Genomic DNA, 24,397 nt, shown 5'->3' with positions numbered 1-24,397 from the left:
GATTGCACCACTGCACTCCAATCTAGGCAACAGAGTGAGACTGTGTCTCAACAACAACAACAACAACAACAACAACAATAATAACCGAAAATGATATTATTCCAAATATCCTGTGATAGGAGAGAGAAATTATGGCAAACTCCTACAGTGGAATGTCATACCACAGTTTTTAAAAACGGAATGAACTGCAGGTGTATGTATCAACATGGAGAATTTTATAAGACTTGGAGAAAAAATACAAGTCACAGAATACATAAAAACAAATGAAACATTATATATGGATAATTATGTAAGTGGTAAAGTTAGAAAAAAATGAGAAAAAATTTCAGAATAGTAACTACCTTTTGGGCAGAAGTAGAGGGATGCAATTAGAAATTCCTAGGGATTCAGAGATACCAAAACTAGCCTGTTTATTAGAGATTATATGTACACATATATATACACTTATACATTTGTACATACATTCACACATGCACTTATACTCTTGTATGAATCATTAACCATATTAAAATTATTAATGGCCAGTTTAAAGAGATGCTCAGTTTTGTTAATCAGAATTATAAGTTAGAACAATAATGAAGGTTTTTTGCTCGTGAAACTGATACATTTTAAGGGTATCAAGTCTGTGTACTTGTAAGAGATAGACAAACAGACAGCCCTTACTCTATTGATGAAAGCATACAGCCTTTTTGAACAGCAGCTTTGGAGTAGGAATCTACATTTTAAATTAGTCTACTCTTTAACCCAGCAGCATGATTTCTAAGAATTTATTCTCAGGAAGGAATCAGATAAGTGAATAAAGATACATTTACAAGGGTGTTTATTACAGCTTTTTTTTTTTTAATAATAGTGGAGAATTGAAAAAAACATTTATTTGTGTATTTGTGAGTGTACTTGTTAAGAAAAGGAAGTAGATCATACTGATATTGACATGGAAATGTATTCATGACATATTATTAAATAAGCAAAGGACATGGTTGAACACTATGCAGTATATGGTCCCAAATTGTTATATAAAATCAGAAAAACATTAGTAAGAAACAAATAACAGAGCTTCTTTCTGGAGTGGAGAGGGGATTACATGGTATTTTAATTTCTTGGAAAAAATTAAATGAAATTGTATCATACATTCATAAATAGGAAAATATAAGACATTTTTGCTTTTTTATGAGATTAGCTTAAATTTTTATGGCAGGGTGATCCTAAGGACACTGGACATTGCTCTAGACTTATCTAAATCAAACTCTGGTGCATGTCCTTTTGAGAAATTTATAGAGATTCAAACAGTTTTCTTTTTAAAGCAGCACTTAAGAGTTGAGCTTTGACTGTGGTTTAAGTTATCAGCTAATAAAGCTATGGTTTTCATTTTAGTGTGGAAGAGAACAAAAAGATGTGCTTTGGGTAAAATTGGGTAACTGTGTGACCCAGTTCAATCCAGTTCCTTGTACCTGATAATGCTTCTGCTAACTTTAATCAAGCATTTGTGTTTCATCCCATTCCTGTAGTCTCTGAGTGAGTGTCACTCCTAGTACTTAGCTTTTGAGTATAGTGTTAGTAAAGTGTCTGGAAAAAATAAAATTATTGCATTCTTTTCCAGACACTATTAGACCTAACAGAAAAAGCCAGAGGAAGAAAGAGTCTCAGCCAAACCTTTTGATTTGACCTGCCTTGGAGTGCCTATTAATTTAAAGAGAAAAGAACACACTAACTAAACAATGTAAAATACATAACTGCCTTATTATGCATGTTTGTTATGAGCTAAGAAAAATAATGAATTTGTATGGGCAGCATGAACAATTAGGTTAAATCCTGCCAGACCTTCACCTCAGTGGGTCCTGTGTACTATCTTTGGGTTTCTGTTTCTGGGCTTCAGCTCCCATTGCCTTCCCATCCTACTCTGAGCCCCTCCAACAGTTGCAGTCTGTAATTCTTTGTTGTTGTTGTTGTTGTTTATCCAAGGAAGTGACATAATCGGAGCTACGTTTTCTTGCTGTTAATCTGGCAGTACTATATGGAAAGGAAGAAATGGGATGTCAGAGTATAGTTAGAATTATATTATTGTGGCTAAAGGCTAAGGAAACAATTTCTGACCCTGGTAAGGGACAAGTGCGCAGGAGAGGTTGGAAGGGACGTTATTGCAGAACAATCAACAGGTTAGGCATTATTTGGAACCGGACCACAAGGTAGAGGAAGCAAGAATGAGAGGTGATTCTGAGGCTTTGAGCTTGGATGGCTAAAAATTTATAGCACTGGAACACAGCTTTACTACGTGATCACTTTTACATGAATTTCCTGTAGAACTTCATTCACTGGTATAGGCTCTCCTAGCTCCTTATGGCTCTGCATTATTTGCATTTTAAAACATATATTTATTTGTGAGCAAATATTGATAGATGCTACTGTTTTAAAATCAGCAGTTTCTCTGGTCAGTCCCCTCCACTTCCCCCGAAAAGTAGGAATTGCTTTTGGAAACACACACACACACACACACACACACACACACACACACACTGCACACGCACACTGTTGTTAGGAGAAATGATCTTGAACTTCTTAAAATTACAAATGAAAAAAACTGAAGTAGGGCTGGGCACAGTGGCTTGCACCTGTCATCCCAGCACTTTGGGAGGCTGAGGTGGGTGGATCACCTGAGTCAGGAGTTCGTGACCAGCCTAGCCAACATGGTGAAACCTGTCTCTACTAAACATACAAAAATTAGCTGGACGTGGTGGCATGCGCCTATAATCCTAGCTACTCAGTAGGCTGAGGCCAGAGAATCGCTTGAACCCAGGAAGTGGAGGTTGCAGTGAACTGAGACTGCACTGTTGCATTCCAGCCTGGGCGACAGAGTGAGGCTCTGTCTCAAAAAAAAAAAAAAAAAAAAAAAAGTCAATATAGTTGAATGGGAACAAAAAATATTTGAACACAAATTTGAGATTTAGTGAAAATTGGTTTTATTATGTTTTTGATGCAGTTGTTTAAGAGATACATGTTTTAGGATTAAAGGCTCTTTTTGAATTTGGTGTTCAAGGGGGTGTAAAAGGTAAATTTTAGTAACGTTCAGAGAACAGACTAATGAAAAGTAGCTTATTTATATACTGTAGTCTGAAAAAGAATACTTTCCTTGTTGTCTCTTTTCAGATTTTTTTTTAAATGCTAGTTTTGAAATCTGATACTAACTCCCATTGGTTCAAAGAAGAATCTGTTGATCATAATATTAGAAGACAAATGGTAAAAACCTGGGCAAATCATTAGGTAAGAATAAAAGATAGTGCAGGATTGTCTTGTTATGAAAGAAGCATTCTTGATTGGAGCAAGAGAGCTTATGGAGAAAAAAATAATTTTTTATTGTTTTGACACCCATTTAAAGAAATCAAAATAGAAACCAAAAATATACCTTGGTTTATTCTCTAGATAAGCTCTTTTAAGAGGCTGGGATTCTAAACCTTCAGTAGCTTTAAATGTGTTAGCAAGATATTCTCCAGATAGAGTCAGCAATTTGCTCTATTGTTTAGCTTTGATTCTTTGTCCAAAGACTGTAATGAATAACAATTTACTATATTCGTTGTATGTGTCAGGGCTCTCTTCTTGAACAGAGGGTAGTACATTTCAGTTTTGAAAATTAATTTGAGTGAGGAGGATATTTATCAAATCAATTTATAAAGACTATCCAAAGACTGTCTTTAATTTAAAACACTTTCATAAGTATAAAAGTTTTTTATATACCTATTAGGGATTCATTTTTATTTTCTTCTATGCCTTTGTTATTTTTACTGTGTAACTGCAGGGTAGGTAAGGTGGAATAATGTTGAAATACTTTTAACTAAAAGCACTCTAATGGACATTTGTTGTTTTTAAGCTAGGTGCACTATAGGAAATGACATAGAATTTATTGCTAGGTTTTTAGGTTATATGTATTTAAGAAAATATAGTTGAACCAAGAAGACAGTGAAGATTTTTTTTTTTTTTTTTTTTTTTTTTTTTTTTTTTTGAGATGGAGGCTGGAGTGCAGTGGCACAATCTTGGCTCATCACAACCTCTGCCTCCTGGGTTCAAGCGTTTCTCCTGCCTCAGCCTTCCAAGTAGCTGGGATTACAGGCATGCACTACCATGCCTGGCTAATTTTTGTATTTTTTTTGTAGAGACAGGGTTTCACCATGTTGCCGAGGCTGGTCTTGAACTCCTGGCCTCAAGTTATCTGCCTGTCTTGGCCTCTCAAAGTGCTAGGATTACAGGGGTGAGCCACTGTGCCTGGCCAGTAAAGAATTTCTAAGGCTTAAACTCAAAGGAAATATAGGATAAGAACAAGTTTGTTTTCAGAACAGTTATTTAGTTGGGCCTCTAGAATAAAATAAAATATTGTTTTGGGAACCTATTATGTGAGGACAAATTCAATAACTAATTGTTAGACTTTGTCAAAGTAAATATCAAGTAGAATTAATCCGTGAAAGAGCATTTTCACAACACTAAACACAAAAAATTGATCAAAGATTATGAGACAAGAAGTTACCATTGACTTCTTGAGTTAACCCCTTAATTTCCCCAAGGTTTAGCTTATCAGGACAGATACCACTCTTTTACAAGCTCCATTTTGTTTTGAAAAGGTAATGGTTAGATTAATAAACCATGATTGCATCAGTATTATACTTCTTGTACAATTTCTGGTACAATTTGTAGATCTAATAGGAATGAAAGTGAGTCTGACAGTCTGCAGTCAGCTTGTGTTCGTATAGTCCTTTGGGGCATAGTAATACACACTGAAGCAAATAAAAAATTAGGAACACCTTAAAAGCCAGGCTTTTAAAATATAAAGTAGTATTTTAGCATATAAACTTAAAAGTGAGAATTATAACAGAATCAGAAAATCTTAGAGTTTCAGGAGGGAAAAACTTTTTTTCCCGTCAAAATGCAGTAGGATTGTGTAATTATTATTCTAATTATGAAAGTGATAATGTGATGTTCATAAAACCTTCAGCCAGTTCAGCAAAGCGAGAATTTTGCCTGTAAGCTTAACACTCAACTGTTAACATTTCTACATATAGTATTATTATTATTTTTATAGAAATTAATGTAAGATTGTTTTAAAAGAACCATGACTTTAAAAGTTCAGAGACAGCCTGTACTTGAAAATTGAAATAATTTTGCATATTGACACCAAATTCTTTGGAATACTGAAGTTTTCAGGATAGGAGTACAAATGTAGTTTTTGGACAGGCAACCTTTTCAATTCCTTTTTTGTCGTATACCCTCAGCCCATCCTTCAAAAAAAAAAAAAACATTGATGCCAGAGATGTCCAACTCAAGCATTTAGAGAATTAGCTACCAGCCTCTTAAATTTCAACTGTAGTAACTGTTACCCTGTTTGTATTATTAGGCGGAAGTGAAATGAATTGCTACTGACAAAGAAAATGGTAGGTGCTGGCTGCTTCCCCTTGGCATGAGATAGTCTATGTTACGGATAAGGAGTGATGGTTCTGAGACGTTCAAATAAGAATTCTCTATGTACTTACTACAAATAAAGTAAAATATTGGCTTAAGTATTTTTCCAGTGTGAATTACATGCTGAAAACAGGATAAAAAGAAGATAGGAATCACTCTCTAACAGATACCTCCTGAATACTGATTCCTGGGACAGTAGCTTTTCCATATGGGAACAATAGGTGTCTTTTCATAGCTCCGTGTGTTAGTCCTCATGTGATGGAAGGTGAATAGGGAGAATGTCTTTAGCACTTGGGTATTTTAAAGATCTTAAGCAGTACATTTAGTTGATTGGCTTGCTTCATTCTTGAAAGAGTTGTGTGCATTAAAGACTTAATCAAACTGCATTGTATTTTGTGTGTTTCCTATGCAGGCATCTGCATTCAGGTGTAGGTTGTACTGTTTTCCCAGCCCAGAAAGGGCAGGGTGCTCAGTTGCCTTTATAAAGGCAATTTCTTGGTTGACTGCGATTGAGTGCAGAATTATAATACTGAGGGCTTAATTTATAACAGAAAGAATGCAGGAGTGCAAACCTGTTAAACCTCTTATACATGTATAAATAAGGTAAACAATGGCAGATTAGCATGGAATATTGCTTGATGTGAATAATCTTAAAAACAAATTTCCTTGGCCTGTGCATGTTGTACCTGTTAGCACGGAGAAAACTTGTAGAAATCAGTGCATCGTCTTTGAAATATAATACAATCAGGGAGAAAAAGCAGAGTGATGTGAGACAGCTGCTGCTTGGATTGGCAGCCTATTTATAATCTGGGAGGCTCGTTGCTAGATTGCTGTGCTGTGTGCTATGCTCTCACACATCAGATAGAAATGATGATTTGCGTGCGTGTGTGCGTGTGTGTTCCTGCTCTCAGACTTTTAATTTTTCAGAAAAGGATTCCTTTTCCTACATAAAAATGGAGCATGCTAGCAAAAGCAGATTTTCTGTGTTCCAAACACTCAACATTCTCTCCAGTGGACCTCTGGGCATTTTTCAATGCTGGGAGAAGACCTTTGGTGGGCCAGGCATTTAAAGATGTAAGGCCTTCTCAGCATTCTTCATGATGCTGGCTGTGCTGAGTGAGTGAGTCATGTGGGACAGAATGTCGCATTTCAGTACCTTTTGGCTATCTGTGCACGTTAGACAATAACGATTGCCAAGCCAACGTGTCTCAGGTTTTTTAATTACGGATTTAAATGCCCACAGGAGCTCTGCTCATATGTTAATTCCACCGTTTGACTTTAAAGGATTTTTTTTTGCATTTTCTAATTCAGATTATAAAAGGCAGTCAGCCATTCAATATGGAAACAGTTTACCACATAAACTTGTTTGAGGGGCAAAGAGGGTAGCGAAGAGGTAGCTAAAGCTTTTCTACATTTTTATTCTGAGAAGGAAAAAAGCCTCAGTGCTCTCCCTTAGGTTTATTTTAAAGAGCTGAAAGAGGTGTGTTAATAAAAATAACCTTGACACCTGTTTATGCAAAGGATCATAAAGCATTGGAATGATACTCTTAAGTCCTATGCGTTGTCAGCTTTCATGTACCTTATGCATGATGTCTACATCTTGCAGGCCAGGCTTGGTGGCTCACGCTAGTAATCCCAGCACTTTGGGAGGCCGAGGTGGGCGGATCACCTGAGGTCAGGAGTTCGAGACCAGCCTGACCAACATGAAGAAACCCCGTCTCTTCTAAAAATACAAAATTAGCTGGGCATGGTGGTTCATGCCTGTAATTCCAGCTACTCAGGAGGCTGAGGCAGGAGTATCACTTGAACCTGGGAAGCAGAGGTGGTGGTGAGCTGAGATCACGCCATTGCATTTCAGCCTAGGCAACAGAGTGAAACTCCGTCTCCAAAAAAAAAAAAAATCATGGATTGTTTGCAATTCAATATTCACCTCTGGCAGTTTCCCACTAAGGCACATTTTACTACAAAACATGTCCCATGCCACTGAGCTGGGGCGTTTATGGAATTTTAATTTTAAAACTTAGTCAAAACATGGTTTTATAAGATATATCTAACCCCAAAGGACTGAAAATTTTAGAGCCAAATGTAATGAAGTTTTGGATATTTTGGTATTTTGGTTTAACCTTAGCCCAGGTCTCTCACCTGATTTTGAATAATCAGAAAGCCAACTTTCTCTGATGCCCCATCAGAGAAACAGAGAAAACAGGATATATTTAAATAACTTGGCATGATCTGAGACTTTCTTTTACTTAAAGGACATTCTTGGGACATTGTCAAAATCTGCATAAGGTCTGGAGTTAATACTATTGTATCAGTGTTGATTTTCTGATTTTTCCCCCTCAACATTTTATTTTGAAATATTTTCACCTACAATAAAAGTTGAAAGCATTTTACAATGAACACTTGAGCAGTCAAAGCCCATCACCTATACTTGCTCCATCACACATCACACATCTGCTCACGAATCTTTCTTATGTAAAGCAATGTTATTTCTATAACTTGCAAATGATTCTAGAGAAACATTGTGTATTTGTGTAGAGAGAGAAAGAGACGAGAATAAAACAAATGTGGTAAAGGTTACATTTGGGAAATTTGGGTGAAAGGTACATAGGAATTTTCGGTGCCATTACAACTTTTCTGTAAGTCTGAAATTGTGTCCATGTGAGATTTTTAAAAATGAGATTATAAGACCATATTTTCTTAGGATACCAGAGACTCATTCCTTCTCAGGTAAAGGAATTTTTTTTGTAGTTCAGAACTATACATGATAAGGAAAATGAGATGGAGAAAGTTGTTTTTTTTTTTTTTAATCTTTATACATGTGCCCCAGAGAAAATTCTTTTTCTTCAACATATTCTTGTCACTGTTAACCTCTTTCAGAGAAAACTCCTTGTGAATAGGCAATGTGTATTTATTTTCATAAAGTTTCTAGAACACCATTACGTAGCTGGCAAATAGTGTTAATGACAAGATTAAGAAGCAATATGGAACAGCATAGCATAATACTGATCTTGAGTAGCTTCCTGTGAGAAATTATTTATTGGAAGGGATGTTTAATAATAAGGGATGATGGCTTTATAGACTAGTCTAGAACTAGGAGTCACTATGGTAGAGAAAAGAGATATTAAGGGATCATCAGGATGGCAAGTTCATTCTTAAAAAAAGTACCTACATCTTTTTTTTCTTTTCTTTTTTTTTTTTTTTGAGATGGAGTCTCACTTTGTCGCCCAGTCTGGAGTGCAGTGGCACAATCTAGGCTCACTGCAAACTTTGCCTCCTGGGTTAAAGCTATTCTCCTGCCTCAGCCTCCTAATTAACTGGGATTACAAGCGTGTGCCACCACACGTGGGTAATTTTTGGTATTTTTAGTAGAAATGGGGTTTCTCCATTTTTTACCAGGCTAGTCTTGAACTCCTGACCTCAAGTGATCCACCTCCCTTAGACTCCCAAAGTCCTGGAATTATAGGCATGAGCCACTGCACCAGGCCCAAAAGTCCCTAACTCTGAAACAAGTAATTGAAGTATAGAAGAAAAAACAGAAGAGAATCTAAACTAGTATGGTTACGTCAGAGAGAAACTTAATATTACATGAAAAGCAATGACAAGCATTGTTTTAATGGAAGAAAAGTGATGTTGCTTAATAACAAGCAGAAAGCATTTTCATGGGAGAAAATAATAATTTAGTGGAACGTAGACTTATGCGTGGATCAGCTTGTGATGGGAAGGAGGAGAAAGAAAGGTACCAGCAACTCAAGTTAGCCCAATATATAAAATTAAGCTGGGAGACACCTCAGTCACCACCCTTCCTTTTTTCGCTTTTGTAATCAATTACAACTAATCCAGTATTTCCGAAACTGTGTTCCCTAGAACATCAGTGTTCCCACATGCTCTATGGCACGATCTTGGCTTACTGCAACCTCCGCCTCCTGGGTTCAAGCGATTTTCCTGCCTCAGCCTCCTGAGTAGCTGGGATTATAAGCACCCACCACCACACCTGGCTAATTTTTGTATTTTTAGTAGAAACAAGCTTTCACCACATTGGTTAGGCTGGCTTTGAACTCCTGATCTCAGGTGATCTCCCCCGCTCTGCCTCTGAAAGTACTGGGATTACAGGTGTGAGCCACCGAGCCTGGCCCCCATTCAGTGATTTTTAACAGACATTAGCAACTGAGGACAAAAATTCTCTAGTAAAAAAATCTATTTCAGTGTGTTTAGCTTGGTATTTGGTAAACTAACTAACCTCTTTTTCAGGAACTCACCTTTTCATATCTCACGGGATACCAATATACCATATGACACAATTTAGGAATGCTGACCTAAATTTCTAGAAAGTGAGAAGTCTTCTTTCTTAATTTCTTCACTTGGTTTTGGAAATGGGTTTTGACATTTCCCAAATATTAGTCTAGTTCTGACATGTTGCCTAAATCCCTTCTGTTCATGACCTCCTTGCTCTGGGTAAAATAGCCCTGTGCAGGACAAACTCACAAAATCTTCAAAATAGAAAGGACCTGAGTAATTAGCCATCAACTGTCTCTCTGCCAGACCCCAGCCTGCCTTATATTATAGAAGGCTAAGAAACCTTTGCTCACACTTAAACTGCATCCTTTCATAAGTCCCTGGCTTCTTTCACAGACCAAATAATACAAATTCCTTTAACTTTTCCTCTCTTTTTTTTTTTTTCCTAGTTATTTTTGTTCCTTTCCCAAATTGTCCACATATCACTCAAGGTCTGAAACCTTAGCCTAAATATACTATAATAGAAAATAAGGGGCTGGGCGCGGTGGCTGACACCCGTAATCCCAGCACTTTGGGAGGCCAAGGCGAGCAGATAACCTGAGGTCAGGAGTTCGAGATCAGCCTGACCAACATGGAGAAATCCCATCTCTACTAAAAACACAAAAGAATTAGCCAGGCGTGGTGGTACATACCTGTAATCCCAGCTACTTGGGACGCTGAGGCAGGAGAATCACTTGAGCTCAGGAGGCAGAGGTTGTAGTGAGCTTAGATTGCCCCACTGCACTCAAGCAAGAGTGAAACTCCATCTCCAAAAAAAAAAAAAAAGAAAAGAAAAGAAAAGAAGGCTGAGCGCAGTGGCTCATGCTGGTATCTCAGCACTTTGGGAGACCAAGGTGGGCAGATCACCTGAGATAAGGTGTTTGAGACCACCCTGGCCTAGATGGTGAAACCTATCTCCACTAAAAATACACATATTAGCCAAGTGTGGTGGCGCAAACCTGTAATCCCAGCTACTCAGGCGGAGGTTGCAGTGAGCCAAGATTGCACTATTGCACTCCAGCCTGGATGACAGAGCCAGACTCCATCTCAAAAAAGAAAGAAAAGAAACTGACAGTGTGTGGGCCGGGCACAGTGTTTCATGCCTGTAATCCTAACTACTTGATTACTTGGGAGGCTGAGGCAGGAGAATTGCTTGAGGCTAGGAGTTAGAGACCAGCCTGGGCAACATAATGAGACCTTGTCTCTAAAAAAAAAAATTTTTAAACTAGACTAGCATGGTGGCATGTACCTGTAGTCCCGGCTGCTTGGGAGACTGGGGCCAGGGGATTGCTTGAGTCCAGGAGTTTGAGGCTGTAGGTAGCCATGATCATGCCACTCCACCCTAGTCTAGGTGACAAAGGGAGACCTTGTCTTTTTTTTCTTATTATTTTAAAGACAGGCTCTCACTCTATTGCCCAGGCTTGAGTCGATGATGGGATCACAGCTCACTGCAGCCTCAACCTCCTGGGCTAAAGTGATCCTCCCACCTCACCCTCCCAACTGGGTTTGCAGGCATGAGCCATGATGCCTGGCTAATTAAAAAAAATTTTTTTTAGAGATAGGGGATCTCGCTATGTTGCCCAGGCTGCTCTTGAACTCATGGTCTCAAGTAATCCTCCCACCTTTGCCTCCCAAAGGGTTGGGATTACAGGGATGAGCCACCACAACCAGCTCCTGTCTCTTAAAGAAAAACAAGCAGAACATGGTTTTGTTCTAAAATAGAAAAATAATCATATGATTAATTTTTAGTTATTTTATGTCATTCTCTTATTTCTCTCATTACAGCATTTGTGTCTCATTAAAGAAAATATTGCCAACTTAGTTATCTCTGCTTCACTAGAACACTGCACACATACAGATCTTTTCCTTTTCTATTAGCATGATGCCTGCATTTTCTATTCCATGGTGGTTTTTTCCTTTCCAAAGTGAATTATTCTGCCTCTCCTCAGGAATTCCTGAAATGTGAATTCAAAGAAGATAAGTGACCAGGCATGGTGGCTCATACCTATAATCCCAACACTTTAGGATGCTGAGGTGGAAGGATCGCCTAAAGCCAGGAGTTCAAGATCAGCTTCAGCAACAAAAGAGACCTCGTCTCTTCAAAAAAAGTAAAATAACATAAAAATTAGCTGGGCATTGTGGTGTGTGCCTATAGTATAGTCCCAGCTACTTGAGACTCAGCGTGGGCAGGAGGATCACTTGAGCCTAAGAGTTCAAGGCAGCAAGCTATAATCATGCCACTGCATTCCAGACTGGATGACAGAGCAAGACCCTGTCTCTGAAAACACATACACACACACACACACACACACACACACACACACACACACACAGGAAAGGGTCTCTGATTGCTTTCTGTAGCACCTTCTAGATTGACAGTACTGATGGAGGCATGGTGTATACTGTTAATAGTTTAAAATGTGGTGAGGTTATTTTAAAAGTCTGTCTAATGGCCAGGTGCAGTGGCTCATCCCTGTAATCCCAGCACTTTGGAAGGCCAAGGCAGGAGGATCGCTTGAGACCATGAGTTCAAGACCAGCCTGGGCAACAGAGCAAGACCCCTATCTCTACAAAAAAATTAAAAAACTAGCCAGACATGGTGGCTTGCACTTGTTGTTTCTGCTGTTCGGGAAGCTGAGGTGGGAAGATCACTTGAGCTCAGAAGGTCAAGGCTGCAGTGAGCCATGATCCTGCCACTGCACTCCTACCTGGGTGGTAGAGCAAGACCTTGTCTTTTTTTTTCTTTCTTTTTTTTTTTTTAAAGAATCTATCTAATGATCCCTTCCATATTCATATACTCCTCAGTATATGATGAAGTTTTGTTCCAATAAACCTGTCATACATTGAAACTATTATAAGTGAAAAATACACTTTCGACAGGTGTATTTTTCACTTATGATAGTGAAATCGTGTCTTTTTCACTTATGATAGTGAAAAGTATTAAACTGAATATTTTTAGTGTACCATGAATTTTTCAGATAAAATTATCTGGACATAACCTCATCATAAGTAAGTCGAGAAACATACTGAATACTGAATGCATATCACTTTAATACCACTGTAAATCCAACCATTGTAAGTTGGGGACTCTGTATTTGAAATGCTTAGTTTAAGAATAATATTTTTCAACTATAACTATCATGGCTTTAGGACATCAGCATTCAAAACAGGTTGCTTTTGAATTTGGAGTCGGTACAGTTGGTGCAGGCCCCAAAAGATAACTTAAAAATATAGAGAACTCTAGGTCATGTTCCTATTTGAGAAATTTCATAACTTACAGAGCTACGTAGGACCGAAGAGGATGATATTTTATATTCTAGATCATCAGATGGTGTAAGACACAAGGGAAGCAGCAAAAGTGAAAGTGGGAGCTAGTTGTATCCAGGGCCTACTTTAAAAGATACAGCAGTAATACACAAGCCTGGTAAGCACCTCAGCCCTCTGCGTATGTACATGGTGCTTCCCTCCTGCTGCTGCGTGAAGACCAATCGACCAGTGTCAGAGCAGGCGCTCCTGGTCCTTGGTGGCAGTTCTAATGAAAAATTGGTTTGCTGTAGGATACTAGCAGCCACTTCAGGGAATTCTAGTGTTGTCCCCAAACATGTCATAGGATCTTACTATGCAGACGTGTGAATGAAATGCCGTGCCTGAGAATTTCAACAGGGAACAAAAGAAGACATTGGAAAATAACACCACCGATGCCACAAAGTTGGGACCAAATCCAAGAAAAAGTAATCATATTCCCAGTCTGATTATTTTTGAGTGGCAGAGATGCCCATTTACTGGTGGTCATTAACCAGGATAAATAAAATGGAGTGGTGAAAAACCCACCATTACAACAGTATCTTTGTTTTTCATAGTTGGCCTGAGTTCCCATCATTCAGGTCTTTTCATAATGGTGGCTAAAAAAAGGAGTCAAAATGTAGAGAAAAGCAAAATGTCCTTAAAGGAACATAATTTGAAAGGAGATGACATGATAGTTAAGATTATTAGGAAGCCTGAAAGTCAAGCACATTGGCTTTCCTGCTTCTTAGGGTTATGTGGTCCTTTTCTACCTAGGAGATGTAAGTCACAGATGTAATGTGTTTTACTTGCTTCTCTATGTCAGTGTTGTGTTATCATTTTTAGAGCAGAGTTGCTGTTTAACTGTCAAGCAGAAGTATAAAAACAAAGGAGCTAGTCAAATCTAACCAGAGACTAATGGGACTAAATTTCATTGCTGCGATTGGAATGTCGTCTGATTGCTTAAGTTAACACAAAAGTAAGGCATTAGGATCTTGGAAAAATTGAAGGTGAATAGAGTGCAATTTATAGCATTAGAAAGAACATAGTACTTCATAATATCAACTCCAGAACTTGTTCAGGAGTATGGTAGAATGTGTTTAACTCAATTCCTCTGATCACTGCTTTTAGCCAACTTTGCCTGGATTGGCCATATCCTAGGGCTGTGTGGACTTGACTCATTCCCACTTAGTTCATAAAAGACCATGTTATATTTTGTCGTGGTGTGCATGCTTACCAGTGCAAAGTTAGCTTTTGGGTTAGTTCTCAAGTGAAAAAAATTAAGATGATTCATTTGATGTGGCACTTAATTTTGATACGACTTTATTTGGAACTCAGATCCCAAAAAAAGTAACATTAAAAATGACATTCTTTTCCCTTATCTTCTAGAAAGCATTAAAAAGCAGTTTCTTCTTTTCCTCTTTAGAGAAGATAAAGCAAAAAACAAAAAACAGAAATTAACAACCATAAAAGTTTGCAAATGGAGTCTATGAGTTTCAAAGGCTCCAAATTAAAAAAAAAAAAAAAAAAAAAAAGAATTACATTAGGCTTCCAGAGTGAGAAAGGCTTGTTTTCTTCCCCCTTTCTTTTTCTTGCCTTATTTTGACCAAATGAGTTTGTCTTTAAACACAGTTTTAGCTTCTTACATGAAGTGTGTGTTCTTGCTACTTACAGTATGATACATTGATTTTGTCATAAAAAGTCTTGCACTGGATTGCATTACTCTGAGATGTTATTTTGGAAATTGGTGATGTGCATCTGTGAGAGCTTGTCATGGTATGCAGTAAGCAGTGCCATTAAGTGAGTTATCACCATCTGCTCCTATCTACAGTTATTCTCAGTACAGCATCATCATTTTTTCTACAGCCATCAATTGCTGTCTCTGTTTTCTTGACTTTAAAAAAAAATGTGTTGTCCATGTCAGGATTTTGTTCATATTTACCAAATTATCTTTTGCCAAGTCATGTGACATACGTACTTGTATGGATTCCCTTCCATATGAAACTGAGTCAAATAGGTTAGTGGGATTTAAAAGGCAATTAAATGGACACATAAATTATGGCAATTTCACAATAGCTGTTTCCTCTGAATTGATAAGAGAAGAAGTCTCTAGACAAATTTCTTTCGGTTTTAAGGAGATTCTCGTATTTTTCCCCTATAGATTTTCCCCAACTGGCCAAATACACCAGAGGCTAAATGTTAATACCATACTGTACATTCTACTGAAAATGGTGCTGAGCTTGAGCCCAGACCTTAACAATGCGCAGCTAACAGATCATTGGGCATTCTGGGGAGTTACATTTTGATGCTTTTATAAGGAAGCTTTTGAAGCATAGGACACATTTTTTAACCCCTACAGCTAGAGTAATAAATTTAACCAAAATAATAAGTTTTCATTTTGTGTACCAACTGAGATTACCAAGTTGAAAAGGCAAAGTAGTAAGAGCAATTTGGGCAGCTAATTACAGTGTGCTTTGCTATTTGATAGCCTTTTCCGTGGAACCTTGTTTTATTTCTGTGGGAAAGATTAGTTTTTCCTATCGGTCTATGTATTTATAAAGAACAGTTTTTAGGAACAAAACCATTTGCACTTGATTTATGTAATCTTTGTTAATTTTGTAGAAATTAGGAAGAAAATAGTATAATGAGTAAAAACAATGATTTCTTTTCCAGTTTGGTTCTTTTAAGGGGCTAGGGGAAGGTGTTTTTTGGGGTTTTTTTGTTTGTTTGTTTTCCTTAAGGGCAAATCCTGAAGTGTTGCTTATAAATACGGAGCTCTTCCTTGTCAGGAGTTTCAGCTTACCAAATAGCTTCCTGGAATACCACCAGAGAGAGACAGAGTGTTATCAGTCTACATACCCAAAGCAAGAAAAGAACACATCCAAGTACTGTTTCAAAGAGTAGTTTACAGTCTTGTTAGCTTTCAATATACTTCAATATCTCCTACTTCTTTAGTCATTCTGAGTGCTAAAAAACAAATCTCATTTTTTTCTTTGCTAGAACTATGAGAAGATAGCAAATATGCCCTTTAAAAATTAATAGATGTAGGCTGGGCGCCGTGGCTCACGCCTGTAATCCCAGCACTTTGGAAAGGCAAGGCGGGCAGATCACCTGAGGTCAGGAGTTCGAGATCATCCTGACCAACATGGAGAAACCCTGTTTCTACTAAAAATATAAAAAATTAGCCGGGTTTAGCCGGGCGCGGTGGCTCAAGCCTGTAATCCCAGCACTTTGGGAGGCCGAGGCGGGTGGATCACGAGGTTGAGAGATCGAGACCATCCTGGTCAACATGGTGAAACCCCGTCTCTACTAAAAAGTGCAAAAAATTAGCTGGGCATGGTGGCACGTGCCTGTAATCCCAGCTACTCAGGAGGCTGAGGCAGGAGAATTGCCTGAGCCCAGGAGGAGGAGGTTGCGGTGAGCCGAGATCGCGCCATTGCACTCCAGCCTGGGTAACAAGGGCGAAACTCCGTCTCAAAAAAAAAAAAAAAAAAAATTAGCCGGGTTTGGCGGTCTGTGCCTGTAGTCCTAGCTACTTGGGAGGCTGAGGCAAGAGAATTGCTTGAACCCCGGAGGCAGAGGTTGTGGTGAGCCGAGATCACACCATTGCACTCCAACCTGGGCAACAGGAGTAAAAAAAAAAAAAAAAAAAAAAAAAAAAAAACCACAAAAATTGATAGATGTAAATTTTATGACCTTAAAAGTCCCATTAATTTTTTCCATATATACATATTTATTTATTGTTGTAGGTATTATGATACTTAACCCCTGAAAATTTGTTTATCTCTAAGATAACCACAGTACTAATGTCACACTCAGTAAATTTAAGAGTGATTCAGCCGGGTGCGGTGGCTCACGCCTGTAATCCTAGCACTTTGGGAGGCCGAGGTGGGTGGATCACCTGAGGTCAGGAGTTCAAGACCAGACTGGCTATCATGGTGAAACCCCATCTTTAAAAAAAAAAAAAAAAAAAAAAAAAAAAGTGATTCAATACTGTTCTCTAATAGAGTACTTTTCAAACTTTCTGTGGTAAAGTATCCAGCAGTTTCCTGGCATTATTTTGAAGGGAGGGGCAGCTGTTCATTTGTTGAAGAGACCAGACTAGTTTCAGTGCTGAATGCCTTGCAGTTTTTATTTATCTGGTTGTTTCCTCATGAGTAAGTCTAGATTAGACTGGGTGTGGTTGCTCATGCCTGTAATCCCAGCACCTTGGGAGGCTGAGACAGGCAGATCACCTGAAGTCTGTCCAACATGGTGAAACCCCGTCTCTACTAAAAATAAAAAAGTCAGACAGGCATGATGGGGTGCTCCTGTAGTCCCAGCTACTCAGGAGGCTGAGGCAGGAGAATTGCTTGAAAATGGGAGGTGGAGGTTGCAGTGAGCCAAAATTGCGCCACAGCATTCCAGCCTGGGTGACAGAGTGAGACTCTTATCTCCAATAAAAAAATGTAAAAATCCAGATTAAACATTTTTAGTAAGAACACTATTTTGTGACTTCATCACATCAGGGCATATCATGTTGATTTGCCCCAGTATTGCTGATACAAATTTTGATCATTGGTTGAGGTTGTGTCTGTTTAGTTAATTTTTAAGTGCTATGGGTCTCTATTCTAGATGATAGAATGACATAATTGTTCAGTTCAGTTTAACAAACATTTGTAAGGGCTGCCAAGTTCCAGGTGATGGGCTATAAAATCAGTAAGACCTAGTCTCCCCGTGTTCTCAAGGTGCTGGCAGTATAGTAGAGGAGAAAGACATATAAACTACAAATTGTAGTATAAAATAGATTATATCATGTGACATTTTAGAGTTATAGACAGGTGCTCTTTGAACATAGAGAAGGGATTTATTAATCCTGAGTAGGGGATTAGGGAAGGGCTTGTGTAAGAAATGGTATTTGATCTGGGTTTTCTAGAATGGGTAAGGTTTGGACAGGTAGGAAAGGTATTGGATAAGAGAGGGAATAATTTAAGCAAAGTTATAGAGGCAGAAAAAAGCATTTTGTGTTCTGGAAATAGCAGATAATTCAGTGATTGAAGGAATGGATCTAATGGGTGGTAAAGTATAGTTGTTAAGGACCTTAAATGCCTTACCTAGAAGTTTAGGGAGAAGACACTGGCAAATTTGAGAAAGATTGTTCTGCTAGCAAAAGGATCTGCAGTCATACAAAGACATTTAGGTCAACAACAGACCGCATGTATGATGGTGGTCCCATAAGATTATAGTGGACCTAAAAATTTTCTGTTGCCTAGTAGCCATCATAACCTGGTAGCATAATACATTACTCATGTTTGTGGTGACACTGGTGTAAACAAACCCGTGCTGCCAGTCATATACTATGGCACTGCATACATGTATAGTACATATTTGATAATAGTAAATGACTGTGTTACCAGTTTATGTTTTTACTTTTTATTGTTACTTTAGAATATACTCCTTCTGCATAGATAGATAGCCAGCCAGACAGATAGATAACTGTAAAACAGCCTCGGGCAGGTCCTGCAGGAAGTATTTCAGATGAAGGCATTGTTATCATAGAAGATGACAGCTCCATGCATGTCGCTGCCCCTGAAGATCTTCCAGTGGGATAAGGTATAGTGGTAAAATACAGTAATACTGATGATCATGACCCTGTGTAGGCCTAGGCTAATGTGTGTATTTGTATCTTTGTTTTTAATTAAAATGTTTAAAAAGTTTAAAAAATTAAATATTTAAATATAGAAAACTTATAAGGATAAAAAACTATTTTTATACAACTGTACAGTGTGTTTTAAGCTGTATTGCAAAGAGTCAAAAAGTTTAAAAATTAAACTTTATAAAGCAAAACATTACACTAAGCTAAGGTTAATTTATTATTGAAGAAATAAATTTTTAAAATCTCAAACCAGAAGAATCCTAGAAGAAAACCTTGTACGGCCAGGTGTGGTGGCTCATGCCTGTAATCCCAGCCCTTTGGGAGGCCAAGGCAGGCGGATCACGAGGTCAGGAGTTCGAGACCAGCCTGACCAACATAACGAAACCCTGTCTCTACTAAAATACAAAAAATTAGCCAGGCATGGCGGCCTGTGCCTGTAGTCCTAGCTACTCGGGAGGCTGAGGCAGGAGAATGGCTTGAATCTGGGAGGTGGAGGTTGCAGTGAGCTGAAATCACAGCACTGCACTGCAGCCTGGGCAACAAGAGTGAAACTCCATCTGAAGAAAGAAAGAGAGAGGGACGGAGGGAGGGAGGAAAGAAAGAAGGAAGGAAACCTTGTAAATACTTCTCTACGCATTGGCCTAGCCAAAGAATTTATGGCTAAGTCCTCAAAAGCAATTGTAACAAAAACAAAAATTGACATTTGGGACCTAATTAAATTAAAGAGCTTCTGCATAGCAAAAGAAACTATCAACAGAGCAAACAACCTACAGAAGGGGAGAAACTATTTGCAGACTGTGTAGGCAACAAAAGACTAATATCCAAAATCCATAAGGAACTTAAATCAACCACAGCAAAAAACAACCCCATTAAAAAGTGGGCAAAGGAGCTGGGCACGGTGGCTCAAGCTTGTAATCCCAGCACTTTGGGAGGCCGAGGTGGGCGGATCATGAGGTCAAGAGATCGAGACCATTCTGGCCAACATGGTGAAACCCAGTCTCTACTAAAAAATACAATAAAAAGCTGGGCGTGGTGGTGTGCATGTGTAGTCCCAGCTACTCAGGAGGCTGAGGCAGGAGAATTGCTTGAACCCGGGAGGCGGAGGTTGCAGTGAGCTGAGATTGTGCCACTGCACTCCAGCCTGGAGCCTGGCAACAAAGTGAGACTCTGTTTCAAAAAAAAAAAAAAAAAAAAAAAAAAAAAAGGGCAAAGAACATGAACAGACACTTCTCAAAAGAAAACATACAAGCAGCCAACAAATATATAAAAAAATGTGTTCAACATCACTAATCATCAGAGAAATGCAAAACAAAACCACAATGATACCACTTTACACCAGTCAGAATAGCTATTATTAAAAAGTCAAAAAGTACAGATGTTGGAGAGGCTGTGGAGAAAAGGGAACACATACACTGTTGGTGGGAATATAAATTAGTTCAGGCTTAGCCATTTCGAGATCTCTGAAAGAACTAAAAATAAAGCTACCGTTTGAACCAGCAATCCCATTAATGGGTGTATATCCAAAGGAAAATACCTCATTCTACCAAAAAGACACTTGCACTTGTGTGTTCATTGCCATACTAGTCACAATAGCAGAGACACGGAATCAACGTAGGTGCCCATCAGCAGAGGATTGGATAAAGAAAATGTGGTGCATATATATTGGAATATTACACAGCCATGAAAAGAACAACCATAATATCCTTTGCAGCAACATGGCTGCAGCTGGAGGCCATTATCCTAAGGGAATTAATGCAGAAAAAGAAAACGAATATTGTATGTTCTCATTTATAAGTGGAAGTTAAACACTGGGTACACATGGACATATAGGTGGGAATAGTAAACACTAGGGACTCAAAAGTGAGTAGGGAAGGATGGGGACAAGGGCTGAAAAGTTTCCTGTTGGGTACTATGTTCACCATGGGGATGACAGGATCAACAGAAGCCCAAACCTCAGTATTATGAAATATACTGCTGTAAGAAACCTGCACATGTACTCCTGAATTAAAAATAAATAAATAATAGTAATGTTTTTCAAAGAAATTTACATTAGCAGAGCCTAGATATACAATGTTAAGTCTACAGTAGTGTCTAGTAATGTGCTAGACTTTCACATTCATTAACCACTCACTCACTGACTTACCCAGTAAAACTTCCAGTCCTGCAGGCTGCTTTACCATTTTTTTTTTTATCTTTAACTGTGTGTTTTTTATTGTATTTTTTCTATTTTTAGATATATTTAGATACACAAATACTGTTTTGCCTACAGTATTCATTACAATAACATGCTCCTAGGTTTGCAGCCCATGAGCAATAGACTATTACCATACAGCCTAGGTGTAGTAGGCTGTACCATCTAAGTTTGTCTAAGTACATTTTATGATATTCACACAACAAGGAAATGACGTAAGGATACATATCTCTCAGGACATATCCCAGTTGTTAAGCAACACATGACCGTATCTGCTTTAGATGGGGAGAAATCAGTTAGGAAGGCATTACACAGTACTCCCCCACTTACCTGCAGTTTCCATTTCTGTGGCTTCAGTTACTCATGGTCAGCTGAGGCTCAAAAATATTACATCACTACTCTTTCGCTTTGGGGCCATTATTAAGTAAAATAAAGGTTACTTGAACACAGCACTGTGATACTGCCACAGTTGATCTGATAACTGAGATAGCTACTAAGTAACCAACTGCAATCTGGGTGGGAAGGGGTGGGACAGGGAGAGATTTCATCAGGTTACTCTAGGCGTGCAATTTAAAATTTAAGGATTATTTTTTCTGGAATTTTCTATTCACAGTGCCTATGCCATTCATCTCACATTATTACAGTATATTCCTATAAATTTGTATTATGAGTTATTGTTAATCTCTTACCCATCAATCCCATTACTGAGTATATACTAATACCAAGTTTAACTGGGTCTAAATAAGTTTAACTTACAGATTAAACTTTATTGTAGGTGTGAATATATAGGAAAAAGCATAGTATATATAGGGTTTGGTACTATCTGCGGTTTCAAGCATCCACTGGGGGGTCTTGGAAATTATCACCCAAGGATAAGGGGGACTGACAGTTAAATTTTCCCACTATGAGGCCTGAGGTATATTAACAGGACAGAAGTACAAGACAGTGTAAAGACTAATTTTGTGTAAAGAGTTGGGGGGATGTGATGAAGTGAACATGCTTAGAAATCCCAGCATGAGCTCTTAGAGTATCATTAAGATGGGAAACTGCAAGAGAGGGAAGACAATGATGAGTTCGGTCTTAAGCCGGCCAGATTTGAGTTGTCGGTGGATATGAAGATAGAAATGTTTATCATACAATTAGAAACGTGGGTGTAGGGTTGCAGGAGAGGCCAGCGCTAGAGATACCGAGTTACCTCTACTGTGTTCTAGGCACCGTGCTAGGTACTTTATATTGATATATGTTACCTCATTTAATCTTCACAGCCCTTTGAGGTAGCTACTTTTATATCCATTTAAGAGATGAGTCAACAGAGACTGCAGTGAGTTAACTTGCAGAAGACCAAAATAGCTGGTGATGAGGGCCAGAATTATGTCCAAGGTGTGTGGTCCTTTACTGTTTGTGAAGGAGATAATTGCTTCATTGAGACTGAATGTTGTTATCCAGGAAATGAGAATAGAGGGGAGACAAAGAAGGCCTGGGCAGAAACTTGAAAAGCATCTGAATATAAAAGAGTCTGAGAAGGAGCTTTCAAGGCCAAGAGAAAGAGAATGAAGCAGATGGTGACAGGAAAGCAGAGAGGTCTAAGAAGAGCATGGTCAGTAGTAGTGCAGTTGCACAAAGAGATCAAGAAGGACAAAAATTTGAATAGCTTCTGAGGGAAATGGGTAGATGATCATGCATGAATGATTAGAAAGTTAGGGTAAAGACGCGTGAACTTCAGGCAGAGCCTTTGGCCTGGTTGAAGGATTCTTTCCAGTAGTAATGAGCAGCTCAGGACTAGGGATTATGAAAGTCAAAAGGAAAGGGGGCTAGTGAAAGAACATGGTAGAAGCGGTTTATCGTGGGTCCCAGGATGGACAGGAAGTAATGAAGGTGATAGTCTTTTGGAAATCTAGACAGTGAAGGACCTAGAGTGTGCAGCGAGCTTCTAATTTTTGTGCCTAATGTTTTACCCTTTTGGTTTTGTTGTGTTGAATAGAATAAAAATAAGGCAAGAGTTGAAAGTGATCTTTGCAATCAAGCAGTAAATAAAAATTGCTCTAAAATTCCCCTCTGCCAAGCTCATGGACATCCACTATTTTGCTTTAGGGAACTTTTGTTAGCTAAATACATTGCTTGAAAGAACATCTGTATTTTGCAGGAATCAGAAAAGAGAAAGAACCTAAACCAGAACTCTTTCTTGAATTTAGAAATGAACAGCAATGCTTAGTACCACCAAGTAGAAGACGTCTTGAAATCCTAGACTTCCAGAGCTAGAAGATATCTTAGAAATTGCCAATCTTCTTTCTTCAACAATGGGTTCATTGAACACTTTCTTTCTTTTCTTTTCTTTTTATTTTTTTCTTAAGACCGAGTCTCTGTCACTCAGGCTGGAGTGCAGTGGCACTATCTTGGCTCACTGCTGCAACCTCTGCCTACTGGGCTCAGACGATTTTCCTGCCTCAGCCTCCTGAGTAGCTGGAATTATAGGTGTACACCACCACACCCAACTAATTTTTGTATTTTTTTTTTTTTTTTTTGAGACGGAGTTTCGCTCTTGTTACCCAGGCTGGAGTGCAATGGCGCGATCTCGGCTCACCGCAACCTCCGCCTCCTGGGTTCAGGCAATTCTCCTGCCTCAGCCTCCTGAGTAGCTGGGATTACAGGCACGCGCCACCATGCCCAGCTAATTTTTTGTGTTTTTAGTAGAGACGGGGTTTCACCATGTTGACCAGGATGGTCTCGATCTCTTGACCTCGTGATCCACCCGCCTCGGCCTCTCAAAGTGCTGGGATTACAGGCTTGAGCCACTGCGCCCGGCCTAATTTTTGTATTTTTAAGAGAGGCAGGGTTTTGCCATGTTGGCCAGACTTACCTTGAACTCCTGGCCTCAGGTGATCCCGTCTCTGCCTCCCAAAGTGCTGGGATTATAGGTGTGAGCCACTATGCCCAACCTCATTGAACACTTTTAAACACCCTATCACTAGCCAGGCTAAAAAGTGAAGTTACAAAATAAAAGTTAATTCTTTTCCCCAAGGAGCTCATGATCTAGTGTCAAAGTCGGAGAGCCCAGTAACTCCTTTAAGAAGTTTTGTGGGAAAGGGGAAAGGGAACTGTAATTTAGCAGATGCCTATTTTCTGTCAGGCACTCTATTGATCACTTTATTGAGAGGTGCGTGTGTGTGTATGTGTGTGTGCGCTTACACGAGTGTATGAGAGAAAGTTTTTATACAGAGGAGACTTGATCATGCTTATTATAGTAGGAGAGAAAGGAGCTGGTAAGATGCTGTTCACTCTGGTTACTTTAATTGCCCCCAACAATTCAGACTTATGAATGAACTATTATTATTATCCCCAGTCCACTGGATAGGGGTGTAGAGTTAGTCAGGGAGAGGCACAGTGAATTTCCAAGATAAAGGGGAAAAAGAGGCACAGAAATACATTTATTTTGACTTCTTGTTCTTCTGTAGCTTCCGTGGGCCAAGGCTTTGCATGTTAGAAAACATGTTATTTCTTCCACAGCCAAGATTTTTTTGTTTTGTGATTGTTGACTTGCAGTATTATGAATTACCAAAAGACAAGACCCCAAAAAG

General features: G+C 38.8%; 1 protein-coding gene across 26 annotated transcripts in view; it reads left to right on the top strand.

The window, feature by feature from the left end:
- Positions 1-24,397, top strand: part of PHF21A (PHD finger protein 21A) — a 203,976-nt gene that overhangs the window by 93,831 nt on the left and 85,748 nt on the right. The window lies entirely within an intron of this gene.

The sequence above is a fragment of the Saimiri boliviensis genome, chromosome 6, assembly GCF_048565385.1.
Source record: "Saimiri boliviensis isolate mSaiBol1 chromosome 6, mSaiBol1.pri, whole genome shotgun sequence".
NCBI classification, from domain to species: Eukaryota; Metazoa; Chordata; class Mammalia; order Primates; family Cebidae; genus Saimiri; species Saimiri boliviensis.
Note: the sequence above shows the minus strand (reverse complement) of the source record. Positions and strands in the feature narration are given on the sequence as shown.